General features: G+C 45.7%; 1 protein-coding gene across 4 annotated transcripts in view; it reads right to left on the minus strand.

The window, feature by feature from the left end:
* TCF20 (transcription factor 20) overlaps nucleotides 1-12,551 on the minus strand; it is a 132,203-nt gene that overhangs the window by 68,953 nt on the left and 50,699 nt on the right. Inside the window, exon 1 of one of the 4 annotated variants that reach the window (XM_048300493.1) lies at nucleotides 9,491-9,583. The exons of the other annotated variants lie outside the window; for them this stretch is intronic. The gene's annotated coding sequence lies outside the window, so the exon portion shown is untranslated. Of the gene's footprint in view, nucleotides 1-9,490; nucleotides 9,584-12,551 lie in introns of those variants that run through there. 4 annotated transcript variants of the gene reach the window in all.

Raw genomic sequence — 12,551 nt, forward strand, 5'->3', positions numbered from 1 at the left:
TTCTGTGCTGCAGAGACAATTAAGCTTTTTTCAGATTATTCACTAGTTTTTGGGTTTGAGAGCGAGAGGGCAAGGAGACTGGTGCAGGGGGCAGCTGTAGAGCAGGCATGCAGTGCCTGTCAAATCATCACCACCTTCATTTAAGCCCGTATGCCAGCAAAGGAAGCTCTATATGACATTACAGTTTCCTCCATCTGCCACTCAGAACACTTCACGTGAAAACGCAGTAGGGCTGGCAGTCTGCAAAGCTCTTAAGTGCTGGGCAGAGAAAGCTCAAGCATCATTTAAAACTTGCTTTGCCAGGAACTTTACTGAGCAGATATGACACTTTCAATAACTGCCCTGTTTCCCAAGCTTTGTTTCACAGATCCTCAGCAAGCTGTATTCCAAAAGAAGGCCTCTGCTCAGAGCTCATCCAAAAGGCAATGAACTGCTGAGAAGGACTGTGTTGTAAGCACAGCCAGTTGACAACTTCAGTGATGGCTCCTCCACAGGTGACTTGCTTTTTATGAAAAATAAATACAAACCACCACATCTCATACCGTGCATTATCTGTCAAAAATAATTTGGAGGCTGGCTGAAATTCCATCTAGATAAGACTAAAATGATGCCAGTAGTCTGAGGAAAACAACCAGAGCAGACAACAATTACATGCGCTTCTACCATTTGTCTTTCAAGTTAACAATTTGTGGGTGTTAGGGACTCCCCAGCTGCTGGTCAGGAAACTGTGCACCTGGAGCATCCAGGAAAGACTTGCCTGCTCCTCTGCTCACTTGTCTTGGGACTTGAGAGGCACTGGCTCCTTTCTGACGCAAGTCTACTGCTGTGATCTATGCCTTATCTCCTTCAGATGAGAATACCGTGATGCGCTCCGCATCAGCTCCCTGGAAATTGCAGCTGGAGCACACAGGCGCTGCCTTATTGCCTGCTCTCCTCGGCACTGGCTGCCCATTCACAGGTGGTGTTTCAGCCACGGTGCTGCTCACAGGAGGTGGGTGGAGGTCATCGCTTCCTTCGCCTGGAGAAGAGGCTCTGACAGCACATTCACCGTGACAAACCGCGAGGTTGCTCTAGTCAGAAACAGCCTTAATCTTGTTGACTGCCACGGCATGCTAAGAGCTTGGTTAGAGCAGCATTCCCCCGGGGATCCGGGACTGTGATAAAAGCTGTAATGGGGTGGGGGAACTTGATAAGGTTTTTATAATTTGATTTTCCATTATCTGTTTTCTGATTTTGAAGTGCAGCATCAATTGAGGTCAATCCTTTATGTAGGTTTATAAGGTAGGAGTGCTTAGAGCACTCTAACTTAAGTTAAACTTACCTTAAGGTAAAACCCTTTGGTATATATAAATACATAAGAGCACAGCTTATCTAGATAAGCTTGTTATATCAAGGTATTTTTTACCTAATGTCTAAAATGAAGTTGCAGCATAAATAGCAAAAGTTTTGTAAAATGCTCAAACAGGCGCTATAAAAATACAAGGACAGCAACCATTCACAAGTCAAACATTTCTCAAAGGACCAAAAGTAAGTGAATTCACAGAGTTAAATATCTGGATCTCTAGTCTGCTGCAGAGCAGCATTTCCCATCTCTGTTACGACCACTTTATAGGTGTTACAAGGCAAATAGAACAGGAGTTGCTTTTTAAAATATTTTAAAGTTTGAAAACTATATGGCTGGTTTTAAAGGATGAACTGAAGTTTTAAAAGAGCTCATGCTATAAATACAGGCAATTGTCACACCATCGTCAGCTGTTGCATTACAGTAGGCATCACTGGTAATACACGAGGTCAATATAAGTGCAGAATGTAAACAAAGTTATCAAAACTGTATTAGTTAAATATCATGCAAGTAGAGATGCCGTATCGTTTGCAGCTTTCCAAGTGATATATCAGGCTTCAATGTACAACCCCACCGAGCTTAATGGATAATTCAATTCTCCCAGAAACTAATTTTTGGCCGTCTGCAGACTCCGGATGAAAAAACACTCTCATTAGTACACCTTGTTCACATCACCAAGTTTTCCTTTGCCACTGAACATTTCATTTTCTGTCCAGAAGAAAGAAATTCAACCTTCTGACGTGGCAATTCAGTGACATCTACCTACTTGACCACCATCAGTTACACAAAAAAAATTGTTATAAATAAAACATTTCTAGGACTAATGAAGACAGTAACCCCATCATGCTACTAGGGCTACAATCCCATACACACAATCAGGGTGGGAATCTAACACTCATGCAAGCCTTTCTACTTCAGGGTAAAGTCATCAGTTGCATCTATACGCTCTTACCCTTCAATTCTGAAAAGAAGAAAAAAAACCCAGGGATTTAAGGCCAAAAATGGTTATGAACAAAAAAACCCCCAAAAAACATAGAGGATCAATTTTACAATCAACACAACAAACTAAACAGGTTTGAATGTAAATTTCCAGCAAATACATTCCATCATCTAAGAGTAAGAGCTATAAATTCAACAGATATGCTACACCACAGCCATAATAAAGATTGAAGTCTTTGCTTTTAGTGCAAAAAAATCAGCTCAGTCATAATTGTACAGAGCCACTATGGTACTACCACAACAGAAACTTTCCAAATCCTCCCCATTTCCTCCCTGAAATCCTCCCTGCCATCTCCTAATCAAAATGCTTTTGACGATAGAGGCACAAATAAGGCAGGAAAATGGCCTCAAGACTTGGCACCCTCCTCTACGATGGATGGGAGATTCTGAGCAGAATACAGCCCCCTGAGTAGCCCTCCAAGGTGAGTGCCACTGCTCCCACCAGTGCTGCTGTCATTACACACATGCAAGCAATGCTGCCTCTTACTGCACATGAACTCTGCAATGGCTAAAGCAAATGTTTTTCCCTGTTATGCCTTAATGTAAGGCTTACCTTGCACATCCCTTTCCCCTCTCTCACAGATCCCAGTGAAAAAAGGTCCTTCTGACCCCAAGAGGACTGACAAATGGAGATGGAGAGTCTCCTTCTGTCTTTGAGGTCACCACTTCTGATCTAGCCGTAATTCAGTAATTACTCAGTTCATGTGGCTCTCCAGAAGCATACATTAGCAGCGTGGAGGGGGAACAAAAGGATGACACCATTCCTGACCTCAACCACCTCTCATCTTCACACACCCTCTGAGCTCCCTCTGCCTGGAAGGGGGGAGGGCAGTAAGTGATGCAGGATGGGGGATCAAGAACAAATCTGCAGGTAACATATGCTGGAAAGGCTCCAAGCACCCCAGTGTTCATTAGAGGAAACATGATTTCTGAATGCAGCTGGTGGGGTCCTCTGAGAGGTTTCTTCTTTACAAAAGGTTTCATTGCTGATACAGCACTAGGAAGGTGAAGCCTCCACAGAGTCAGGCATGCAGATTTCTCACAGACATGGCACCCGTCCCCTCAAAGTATTACCCTTATCCTAATCTTTTCCCCTGTTACACAATTTCATGTCATGCACAGGCTCACCACTGCACTTTTACAGCTTTCATCTAGAGGCTCTTAGATGCTATGGGAATGGGCATTAGTGACTACCTTGAAGATAGATAATACAAAACATGACAGCAAGATTGGGCACCTACAGGTCACGCAACTGGGGACTGAAACTTATATTCACGGTGGGACACCTACATCTTTAAGCGAGTGTAAAGCAAGGGCAGCTCACCTGTTTCTCCAAGAAAGACATCAGCATGGCTGCATTCATTAATATTTCCTACCTCTCTTCCTACCTAGCCCCAGGATTTCCCATACCTTCCTCCTATTTCTTTTACACTTAAGTTCAGATAAAACATGTTACATCTGACCCTACACAAGGGAGAAGCCGTATCAGACGTCTCCCAAGGAACTGCAGCAAAGACAGGGAGGGCTCTCATTAATTCGCTGATATTTAACTTTTCCCCTGGAGGTTACCAAAGGATCTGTGCTTGCTGGAAAATATTTTGGACAAGCACAGATTCTCAGCATACTGATCGTCAGGTCTTGGGTGCATCACTTGGAAGCTGTTCTCCTCCAGACACTGGGAGTGTTTCCATAAGCCATAGTGTTAAGTCCTACACCCCTTCCAGCAACAGAACAACAACTGGATTGAAAGACTTTGGAGCATCTCAAAGGAAGGAAAATGATAAAGCAGCCGAAGGTAGGTAGCGTGAATCATAGCCGTAGAAAAAATTAAAACACTGCAACACTTCTGCCTTTTCATCTTCCCGTTACAAAGAGCTGATTCATGAAAATAAGATCTTTGTACCTTAAGACCTCCTCTGCTTCTTTTGCTTCTTCCTTTTGCTTCCTGCCAAAAAGCTGCTTCTGGCAGAATAGAATTAGTTGCTGTGAAAGTGATTGTGATGCTGCAGACAAAAGAATCTGAGTCCAGCAGAAAAAGCGAGAAACAACAGAAGCTGAACTTTTGAGGAAAAGCCAATCACATTTCCATGCAGATGCCCAGAGTAATAAAGGTGGAAATTAAAACAGAAAGCCATACAAATAAGATTCTCCAGCAAGACTGTCTCCAACAAGGTAGAAAAGACCATCAATAAATCTTCATTATCTGAATTGCTAAGCATATCTAAATAAAAGTAGAAATTCAAATATTAGAACTTGTCTTTTTAAATGATCTTACATAAAATCAACTCTGCCTTGCCTGGACATGTTTTACAGAAAGGGATTTTTTTTCTCTCTCTTACTTCTGCTAGCCCTTTACAGAGGTTTCATTTGCTGGGGTGGCTTTTTCTGCCTGCGGGGAAGTGGGAATTTCTGGGCTTAACAAGCTTAAATCCCCATGACATATAGTTCCAAATTTTAGAGGCAACTAAGGTTTTGATTCTTACTTTGCTCCCTGTTGGCTTCCTCCCTGATGTATGCAGTAGCTGTTGAATCTCAGCTGTGCCAACAGGAGAGGAAAAAAAAGGTCCCTGAAGGAACAGCGTTAGTTCTTCCAGTCACCTTGTTGCTATTGCGCTCCAGAATTCCAAGCACATGAAACAGCATTGAAGAAGAGCTTGCAGCAGCAAGAGGCCAAAGCAGAAAGCATCAGACTGGACCAAAACCAATAGAGTCTTCCATATTCATCTGGTAAGAAGTCTGTACTTGTATTGGGTAGTAGAAACCTAAGGGTCCACTAGAGATAGACATTGCATGAAATCTCATTAACTTCTTGCCATAGAAATCAACTTCTGTGCCTCTTTTTTGTTACATATAGTGATGTTCTCTGGTCCTGATTCATCTGAGAGATTGGTTTATTAAAAATATTTTTTAAGTTCCTCCACAGTTTACTTATATATCTCCTCTTGCTAACAAAACATGAGGGGGAAAAAAACTACTTCAAACACAACCACTTTAATTACTTTGTATCTTGCCACTCATTAAATTTTATCCAGTGCTCAAACACTCTAATTCTACATTTCAAAAGATATTAATGTCTTATTTTAGTGCCCTGCATTACTTTAAAGTTGCGCTCAAATCCAAATCAGGATAGGGCACATGAGAACATACAGAACTTACAACTTTGAATGCAACATTTTCCACTATTTATGAACACTACTGACACATCTGGGGATGGGGAAAAGTAGCGTATTTTCATTCACATTACCTAACCCAAGTGATGAAAATGCTTTAAAAGCTGTTAGGTAACAGACACAAAGACACAACTGTCCTCAGTTAAGAAAATCAGCCTTCAATTTTGTAAAGGCTCAACAAATCTATCCTTAGAGAGTCCAAGCCATGTAGTAAAATCTTAAGTAACTTGGTTTTGTTTCAAGATATGAGGGACTCTTCCAGTTGCCTACTTAAGTTCAGGTTCAAACTAACAAAAACTCTGCTTACATATCGTGGCTTTCATCATTCCTCTTGAAATTATTATCTTCTGCAGATGGGAATCCTGCTGGCACTCACATTTGTCCTGAGAGATGATTAGGAGTGAAGGTCTCCCATTTAACTTCTGTAAATGTGCTGTGAGTAATTAGACCTAAACAAAATACTGTCAGTTCCATCAGGGCTCTGAAAATAAGGTCAGCACTTCTTAGGACAGCAGAAGCAAGAACAGATACCTCAGCAAGCCCAGTTCATGTCGACCTACCGACTCAGTAAGTCTCCACTGGTTTTAGCAAGTTCAGGAAATAGCTCCAACTTCCAAATAAGAAAACGAGCTATCCCAACCCTGACAGTTTCAATGAGAACAGCAGCATTGGGCAGAGGGGGGCTGCAGTGCTCAAGGTCATCCCCTGACAACCCTGGCTGAACCCAGGTTTAATGATGAGACACTGGTTACGTTGGTGGAGAGAAAGCATTTAACCGGGGTGGAATTTCACATTCCCTGGGGTACCTGTCCACAGCTCAAGGATCCCCTCATGAGGGCCAAGCCTCTTCACAGCAGGGAGCATAATGTGAGAAAAAAAATGAACACTCTTCTCCGAAAGCAACAACTCTTACAGTGCGATTCATTCCACAGGCTAAAGATCATGGTGTCAGCTTACGCTCAATATTGATGAAAAAGGGTAGTCCCCCTATTTATAATCAGCTAGCATTATCTCATCTCGAGAAACAGTAAGTCAGCAGCTAGCCTCAGGTGATAAGTAGGGGGTTTCCTTAACAGTCCTCTTCATTGGAACACAAGTTTAGTTGAAAAAAAAAAAAAGACAAGAGAAAAGCAGTTGTGGTTATAAGAAAGGGAATATCTTAACAGAAACGGGCTGGTGGGGGTGGGATGGGAACTAATTAACGCTTGCAGCTCGTTCCCCTTCCCCACTGCCTGGAAATTCTTTTCTGATACACACATTGCCTGCCTAGGGCTTTTTGAGAGACCCTTGCACATCCTCAGTGATTACTTCCCCTACTCAGGAAGATGGACTGTCCTTTACCCTAAATGCTTTTATCCTCTTGATGAGGTCTCTTACCCAGCTGGATCCTGCTTCCTTCTCCCACTGCAATCTCTGAGCCTGAGAGAAGACACCTGGGGACCTTCCACTTTCCTTAGGAAAGAGATTTAATCCTTTTATATCCTAGCATGGGGCTGAAGTGATGTACACCTCCCCCCACCTGAACACCTACAGTTACAATCCTGGGCAATGGATGTCCCCAGCTGAAGAAAAATCAAAGGAAAGGGTTTTCTCCACTGTTTTCTGCTCTTTTAAAAGCAGGTGTAGATAAAGAACTGAGGAAAGCCCCATAAGGGACAATCCTGCCATACCCAGACAAAATAATGAGGCTTAGAATCTCTTCTGTACCTAGTCTTAGCTAAATCACATCCCCCATGTCCTCTGCCCTCAGTTTCACAGGGTGCATTCACTCATTGCCCCCCACCTCCCAGACTCACACGCAGTGTCTGGTCCCACTTGGTCACCACCACTTCTGCTGTCCCTAGGGCCAGAGGTCCAAAGGAGGATGCCTCAATGGTTCTTTTGACTTAATCCTCCAAGGGGGCTGTGGGGTGATTCTAGGCTTCACTTCCCAGGCAACCCAGGTAGTGACTCAGACAAGCCAACAGACAGTACTCTGCACAGACAACGGTTTTTATCTTCAAAGTGCTTTACAAACTTACAAATCCTTACTTTCCCTCTGAGAGAAAAAAGAAGGAAAAAAAATCCCTAAACATCACCATTGTGATGGAACAGAGATGCAAAAAAGCCTAAAAGTTGTTTCATGTTGGAGCAGAGGCAGAGGAGTCCTGCGGTGCAGCAGTGCTTTGGGTTTGGGGTTGTTTGTGGCTTTTTTGGCTTTTACACCAAAGACCTGGATTCAAATCCTGTTTCACATCACTCCAGTAGGACAGAGGCTCTTAAGCTGTGGCCAACAGGTCCCTTCCCTAAGGGCCGTGGATCTGGGGCTCTGAGAAGCAGGCGGCAGTACATGGGTGTCTTCCAAGAATCCACTTGCCTGTTCAGACTGCAAAAGTGCTGCACAATTAATTATACATCTGTGCTACAAAAGATCAGCTCTGTAACTGCAGGGGGTGCTATTCATCAGCCTTGAAACATATTGGCAGAGGACAGCCAGGGTCCAGTAGTTGAAATAAAGAAATAAATAACTACAAAAGCAGGATGTGCTCTGGGTCTTTAGCAGTGAAGTGCAGCAGCAGGACCCAAGTGACCTGGGAGCGGAGAGAAGCCTGGCCCTGAAGACAGTCAGGACACGGTGCTTTTCTCAGGAGCTTCACGAACCAGAGCAGCAGAGAAGCCACCGGTCATCGGGGTGATCAGGGTGAGATGCGTAGGCAGAGCCATGGCAGCAAGGAGCCTGCCTGACACCTGCATGCCCTTCTTGTTTCTCAGCCCTCCCCTTTAATGGAGGCAACAAAACATCACATTCCCAGCAGTGAGAATCCAGTCCAAAGTGGCTTCACCAAAGGGCAAATTCAGAAGGACCCCCTTTCACTCATCCCTTTCTTTTGAAGCCCTCCTTTCCTGTAGCAGGCATTTAGCAAGTACAAATACACCACAACATTAGGCATCCTTCCACTGTCACTCTCCACTATCCTTCCTCCTCCAGACACGCACACTAACACAAAATGACGGCTTCCTCAACAGACTGAATGAGCAAAGCCCTCGCGCTGGTCCTTAATTGTCTGTGCTTTACTCTGTTGCTCCAGTCATATTATATCACAAAACTCAAAGCAGCCCACCCACTGCCCCCGTCTTTGTCCAAAATCTCAAGTGAACAGTAAATTGGACACAGGAAAAAAAAAAATTACCAAAGAAGGGAGGGGCAAGCTAACCCCCCACCTCCCCCCCCCCACCCCGCCGTTTTCCTCCTCCCCTTTTTTTTTTTTTTAATTTTTTTTAGGCTGCTCTTTGCTGGTGCACCCACATTGCTATTGTGCAGCTGTCAGTTAAAAAAACAACAACAGTCACCAACCCCCCCCCCATGAAGATATTAAAGAAGAAATCGTATCTCACAGCCCTTGAGAATGTGACCCTGAGGCCTTGCCCCTCTCCCTCATGATGTACCCACATATCACGGGGGAATGGCAGGCCCCCTCCCCATCCACCCCCGTGCTACTCTGAGCCTGCAAAGCAAGAAAAAAAAAAAACACATCCAAAACCAAAACAAAATTTAAAAAAAAATTAAAAATCATCAACGAGAGATACAGGGGGAAGAAAAGGGGGGGAGCCAACCCCCCCCCCCCCCCCCCCGTATATGCATAAACCCCATAACCCATTTATGTCGGTCTCGCAGGAGCCAGACTGCAGCGAGCAGCCAACAGCTGGGGCCTTTGAAAAGGGACAAGGCGAGCGGCTCCCCGTGCCCAGCCACGCCGGGCTCCGGCTGCCCCCGCCGCCCCCAGCCCTCACCGCCCGCCCCCAGCCCCCCACCCCGCCGCAGGCACCCCGGGTGGGCACAGCGGCGTCGCGGGGGCGGGTGACACGCACAGGGCGCCGCAGACACACGGCCGCCACCGCCGCCGCCGCGCGTGGTCGGCGAGAGCTGGCCTCTGCAGGGCAATTTTCCACTCTCAACTTTCAGGGAGAGGGAGAGAGAGATAAAGCCCATTTACTGTACCTTTCTGGCATCTTTCTCAGCTTTCCCTGCTGCTTCTCCCCACCCCCTTCCGATTTATCTCAGCTACTGGTTTTATAAACCGAGAGGGTGGAGGGGGGGGGGGGAGGGAAGAGGAGGGGGCTTTTTTTCTCTTCTCTCAGCCCCGTCTGCACCTTCTGCTTGAGCCCGCCGGTGAAGTCACAAGACCGAGTCTCTGACATCACACAGAGCCCACAAACGCCGGATTGTGACTTCACTGCAGGGTAGAACAGGGAGGAATAGGAGAGGGGAGGGGAAAAGGCTCTTATTCAAACACATATCTGCAGTAGTAACAAAGGGAACTCAGGAAATGGCTGGCCAAGAAAATGGCTTTTTTTTTTTTTATAAATCATACTCCCTTTTTTGTTGTGGGTTTTTTGGGTTTTTTTTGTGGTTTTTCTTCACAAATAAACTTTGTGACCACGGTGGAAATACCTTTTAAAAGTGGCCTGGTCAGGACAGACAGCGAGTGCCAGTCCAGGCGCCATCCTCCAGCGCAGCACAGGCACCAGCAGCCCTTCTGGGACAGATCCACCTGCCATGGCCCCTCTGGACCTGCCGGGACTGGAACAGGATGAGGTGCTGGGGTGAAAATCAAGGGGTGGCAGTGGCCACAGGAGAGGTTCTGGGGGGGCACGGCAGGAGGAGGATTGCAGGGTAAGGATGGAAACAGGCAGATGCTGTGGGCTGTGCCTGAGACACACAGGGAAGGCAGCACTGAGAGCCACCAGGCAAGCAGGGCCACACAGAATGAACAAAACTCCATGGCAGAGGTCTGGGAGCTGTGGGCTGGGCAAAGGTAAGGTTAATCAGTGGGCACTTGGGGTTTTTTCCCCACACCTGAGGATCCGAAACCACTACTATAATACAATTCGAGTAAAAGTGGTCAGAGTAAAGGTAACAGAGTTATATGTAAGGCCCAAGCAAGGCAATAGGGAAAAGAAGGAAGTTTTTGATTCCCTAGTGTATTTTTAGGTTTTAGGTGCCCTGGGGAGGGGAAGACAGACTGGGGTAGATGAAAGAAAGGCCAGGAGACTTTGATGTACTCCCAATACAAGGCAATGCTCAGATGTTGCTCTGGGAGCAAAAGCTGATGATACAAGACTTCTGTAGTCATTTCTGAAATGAAGCCTAGAAGAAAAAAAAGGCTTATTAAGTAGCTATTGGCTTAATGTGACCTGGAAAGTTGTAAGATTTGGGGCTTTTTTTGTTTATTCAGCTGATGCTTTTTTTTAACATAAATTCCTCAAAATTTAACACAACCTCAAACATGTCAGTAAATAAGCTCCAAAAAAAAAAATCTGTTATTTGTGTTTAAAATGAATTTTTTTTTTCACCTTTTGAAGCAAGACAGCTCAAACACTTACACTCCGCTTATCGTGCCTGAAGGCCAGGAATTCAGCGGAATAAGTCAAGGGCACAGCCACAGCCAAGTGAAATTAAAAAAAAAAAAAAAAAAAAAAAAAATTTAAAATTAAACTGCGCTAATTGCAGACATTATATTTATGAAGTTATTGGAACTGCAGAGCCAAAAGGAAGACAGCTTGTGATCCTCACAGTGTGTCCACTCCTCTCTCAAACCTCCATCCCTGCCCTCATCAAGACCTACAAAGCAATTCCCATCGCCGTGTCGACCTGGAAGGGAGGAGAAAACAGCACTACCATCGTAGCCTGCCCTTTCCGCAACCTGCCAGTGCGGCAGGAGGGAAATCTGTATGTGGAGCGAGCGAGAAGCGAGGAGGAAGCAATCCAGATCCCTGCCATGAACCAGCTGGCAAGTACATTCCCATCTCACTGCTGCTGGATGGTGGGAGCACCCCACGAGTGCCTGAGGTGCCCCAGAGGGCTGGCACCAGCACCGGAAACCCAAGACAGTTGTTGGAAACTTTTGTACCCCAGCAGCTCTATGTGCTTCCAGCACAAAATCCAGGCATCCAGAAGATGGTCTTCCAGGTGAGAGTTCCTCCATGGCCGAAGCTTCTGTTCTCTCATCGACTCTGAATCCCAGTGCCTTGGGGCATCATCCCAGCCCTGGCAGAGCCACAGCATTAGGGAAGATTTCCCCTGTTGTTTTATGGTGTCTCCGTGCCAGTACAGCAATAAACCAGGCTGCAATGGATGGAATAAACTCTCCTGCCTCTGCTTGTGAGAGGGAGGGAAAAGGTATGAATTGCAAGCAGGGAGGTCCCCATCCAATCTCATATCCTTCAGCAAGTCTTGCTCCTTGTTTGGCCACAACTTTACTGCCATTTTTATATTGACTCCTTTCAATTTTTTATCTATTTTTTTCCACCCTGCTGACTGCATGAGAGAAAACCTCCATGTTTGTCCCACTCCTTCTCTCTCGGGGAATCTCTCTCAAACTGCCTGTGGTGGGGAGGCAACATGGCTGCCAACATGCCAGGATGCAAGGTGAGGAGGTGAATGGGGGAGAAAGGGAGGCACAGGCATTTGTTGGGAAGAGGAATAAAGAAGGGGGAAAGAGCAAGGAATCCAACACATACACACAGACTAGCATGGGCTTGCTCCAGCTTGGCCCACGATGCAATTACCTTACTTGGAGGCAGGCCAAGCCTCCCAGGTTAAGTCCCTCTGCACTTGTGCAAAACGCTGTCAGAGCTGCCGGGACCGTGAATACTCAGGGCTCCGGTAGCATGCCTCATCCAAAAAGGAAAAAAAAAGAACAGAGACAGGGCAGGGACTGAATGGGCTTATTTTCACACAACTGCAATTGTTTTGTTGATGCGGAAAGGTAATTAAAAAAAGTTCTGATTTCAAACGTGCCACAGAATTCCCAGAGCCCGGAGGCTGCTGCTTAGAGGCAGATTAATCACACTGAATTCTCCATCTAGATATTGCATGCACTCCAAACTCCCACCGCTAATAGCTCTAATATTCTCCTCAGCGTGTGCATGCTGCTGGTGTTATGTTCCAGGAATATTAATTCCCCAACTCGAGCTCCTTTCGCTTGCGCATGTACCCTAAAGGCTTGCTGCCGGGCACTGGGAGATTATGGAAAAGAGAAAACAGGGCTGGAGGAGAA

The sequence above is a fragment of the Corvus hawaiiensis genome, chromosome 4 (assembly GCF_020740725.1).
Source record: "Corvus hawaiiensis isolate bCorHaw1 chromosome 4, bCorHaw1.pri.cur, whole genome shotgun sequence".
Taxonomy (NCBI): domain Eukaryota; kingdom Metazoa; phylum Chordata; class Aves; order Passeriformes; family Corvidae; genus Corvus; species Corvus hawaiiensis.